Below are 3,802 nucleotides of genomic sequence, written 5' to 3'. Positions count from 1 at the left end.
TAAAAATTGGGGCCAAATATTTTTATTAGGAGTGTAATTAGACCCTTAATTTTAGAGGGGTATTATTTTCATAAATATAAATACACGATTTATTAGTAATTAAATCAGTTAATTATTCAGAAAAATCAGTAAATAAAAAGAAAAAGAAAAAAAAAGAAATTAGGGTTAGGGTTTTGTGAAGAACAGAGCAGGAGGATCAAAGGCGATTTTCATCGTGATTCCGGAGTCCAAATCGTTAGTGTAAGTATCCGTTTTGAAGCCCAAGAATCGTAGTTTTTGATTATGTAATTAGTTTTAATGTTTGATTATCTGATTTTACTTTCATATTTTCGGGTTTTAATCGCGAATTCGGGTTTGAATTTCTGTTGATTGTTTAATGATTTCGTTGCCATGAGGTTGTAGATCGTCGAATAGGGAGTAGTTTGGTACCGGATTCGTGGTGTTTGGCTTTGGTTTTGGGTTCGTCGGAAAAATGGCGACGCCGCCGTTGTTCTTCGTCTCCGGCGGTGTTCGACGAGGAAGGAGGACGGGGAAAGGCCAGGAAGCAGAAGGGGAGATGTCGTTGTGTTGTTATGCTTCGAGAAGAACCTGGAATCGAGCGTTTGGTTCGCCGGAAAATCTCCGTCGGCGTCGGATTCTGGGAATGCGGGCGGTGTTCTTCCCGACCCGATCGGGTCGGGGACGACCCGGTTTGCAACCCGGTTTCGACCCGGTTTCAATCCTAAAAACCCTAAATCCTGTTATGTTTTTGTGTTTCTAAATTAATTATTTATTTATATTTTAGTAAGTAAAAATCAGTTTTAATAATTCTAATAATTAATTAAAAATTAGTTTTATATTATGAAAAATAGTATTTATAATTTCTGAATTATTTTATTTAATTATAAATTTGAATTTATTTATTTAATTAATTATTAAATAATTTATCTAATTATTTATTAATTATCTAATTAATTAATAATTGGGTAATTAATTAATAATTAGGTAATTAATTAGTGAATAAAGATTAGCAATAATTAAGTGAGGTAATTAATAATCTAATAATTAGTTAATAGTGCGAATAATGATTCGATAATTAGAATTATTATTGGAGCGTTAGTTATTCGAATAATATTGTAATAATTATTCGTACCGTATAAATAGTTATCGGTAATTATCTGTTTAGCGAATCGTACGAGTTTTAATAATAATAGAATAATTCGATAATTAGGCGAGAATTGCGAGTAGCTCATAATTATACGAGTGATTAATCGTTAAGTGATTTATAATTCGAGTAATTCGTAGTTATTTGATAAATAATGTATCAGTTAATTGTATCGATTGATTATTTGTAAATAATCGATCTGATCGGGTAAGCGTTAATAATTAGTAAATTAGTGTAGTAAATTGTAATTAATCCTAATAATTAGGGATTAATTATTTTAAAATGCAATAATTATTAAATAATTATCTAAAAATATAATTAAGGATTATTTAATTATAATTAATTATTTATAATTAGTTATTAATTAATTAAATCTTGTTTAATTCATAATAATTAAACCGTTAGTCCGATTTGAGCAAAACGAAGACCCCTAGACTCAGAAAAATGAGACGAATCCAATAAAAATAATTGTGAGTCATAAATTCTCCCGGAAGAGAGTGATCTTGTGATAATTAATAGTTCGTAGGCCCTAATAGGGGTATAACTGAGTTGGATAAATCCCGAAAAATTATAATAAAATCAGATACGACTAGTAATGCAGGTATAAGCCCAGAATTGATTCTAAAAAAATAATTATAAATCTAAAAATTAATTATGTGCCTTACGTGCTACATGCTTTATGTGATTATGTGAATAGATGTGCTGTATAAATGTATATATATATATGCGAGTCAGATAGAAACGCATGGGTAGACTGATAAGGTTGCGTGATATCAATTCAAGATACGCGTATATAGTAAATTATCTAAACGCCTATCTTTCCATGATTTGTTCAGTGTTAGCAAGGCAGAGCAAGCTAGGGTCAGAAGACAGTGAGTTAAACCAGGTTAAGTACGCGCAAGGCAAGTTTTTCCCCTATTCTAAATTCAGAATAGTGATTTATATTTCTTTTCTATCGTATCAATTCTCTTTGATAATCATTGTTCATATACACTGTTATCCATTTATTATTACTTGTTCCAGTTTCATTTCAATTCTTGATTTACCCAATTTATTGAATTCCCTGTTCATATTTCAATTCTTTTACCCTACATATACTCTGGTATATCCTGGTGTTGGGATATATCAATAGCATACCGATTGTTCCAGATGCTCAGCCTTGGACTGGATGGTTACTATAAAGGCTGGGTTTTTCCCAGACCATTAATTAATAGGCCATAGTTGCCTGAGTACTCCTTATGTTGGTTGGGTCTATGCAGTTGGGTATAGATCCGCACTATATTCTGACTGACCAGTAGATTATAGTGCATATGTTGGTTCTTGTTTCCAGTCTTGTTCATTTGGCACTCGCCATCATTGGCAAATTATTATCATATACAGATACAGATGGTTGTTCAAACCAGCAGCTTATTGGTTCATTTATTTCTCTCTCTTTATAATATATATATATATATTGTTGCAGGCTTGTTGAGCAATTTTGGCTCATTTCTTTTATTGTCACTCCTATTGTTTTACAGTTAAGGTAGAGAATGAAACCCATCAGGACCCGCATAGTCAAGAAGCGAGTCAAGCAGCGGGACCCTCTTATACCAAGAGTGTTCCTTCCTATTCTCGAAGAGAGTTTTGAATTGCCAGATCAGGTGTAGCAGGATAAGTAGTAATGTTGGGTTGAATAAAAGTTTTGTGTAGTTTGAATAAAAGATTGTGTAGTGAAACTGTAGATAGAATAAAGTTTGTAATAAAGAGAGTTATTGAGATAGGTTTTATTTAGTTGGGTTTGTAATAAAGTGTAGTGCATGATTCTTGTTTTCAAACTCAACCCTTAAAAGATCCTGAGTAGTGATAGTTCGGGGTAATTATTATATTTATATTCCGCTTGTGCAGGTATAGTTGGTAATTGTTGTTAATAATGCCCCAAATCTATACCCCGGATTTGGAGGGTGTTATATTATGCACTTCTGTGACTGCATCATATACTTCCTGTGGAGTCAAGGCCTTTGCATTGCTTCCAAGGATAGTAACATACTCTTCCCTGAATCTGGCCAAGACTTGATCCATTTCCAACATAAAGTCATCAGATAGCCATGCATCCACATTTCCATCTTGCTCTGCATCATTTATAATTTTCTCTTTATGCTTCTCAACTTCTTCATTGTATGTAAGCATGATAGCTTGATAATCATGACTACTCATGTTGGAAGTCAGAAGATGCTTAGAGATGTTGGCCAGTCCAGAAATCTGCTACACTAGTAGATCATCTACAAAAGTTGATTGAGAGCCAGATTCTTGCAGCAACTGAGAGAGAATGTGAGGTTGTGAGGAGGATGGTTCAGAAACACCTGTGACTGAAGTCACAGTTTGATTCACAAATTGCTCTGTGGTTTTGACAGTATGTTTTCCTCCACTTGTAGTGGAAACCTCCAATTAAATTAGAGGGGATTTGACTGGGTTAATGTCATGTACACCAACCTCAAACCCTTGTGTGTCTTGCAACACACTGGCACTTGAATGTACTATACTTGCCTCCCCTATGATAGGATCATGGGCAATTGTACTCCTAGCTTCAACTGCCAAGGAAATCTCTGCTAGGTTGTGAGGGGAGTTGTCCCTACATGAGGAACCTCCAATTGAATTGGAAAGGAATTAGGTAGCTCCCCC

This window comes from Apium graveolens, chromosome 5 (genome assembly GCF_009905375.1).
Source record: "Apium graveolens cultivar Ventura chromosome 5, ASM990537v1, whole genome shotgun sequence".
NCBI lineage: Eukaryota > Viridiplantae > Streptophyta > Magnoliopsida > Apiales > Apiaceae > Apium > Apium graveolens.
The sequence above is the reverse complement of the archived record's forward strand: the minus strand, read 5'-3'. Positions refer to the sequence as shown.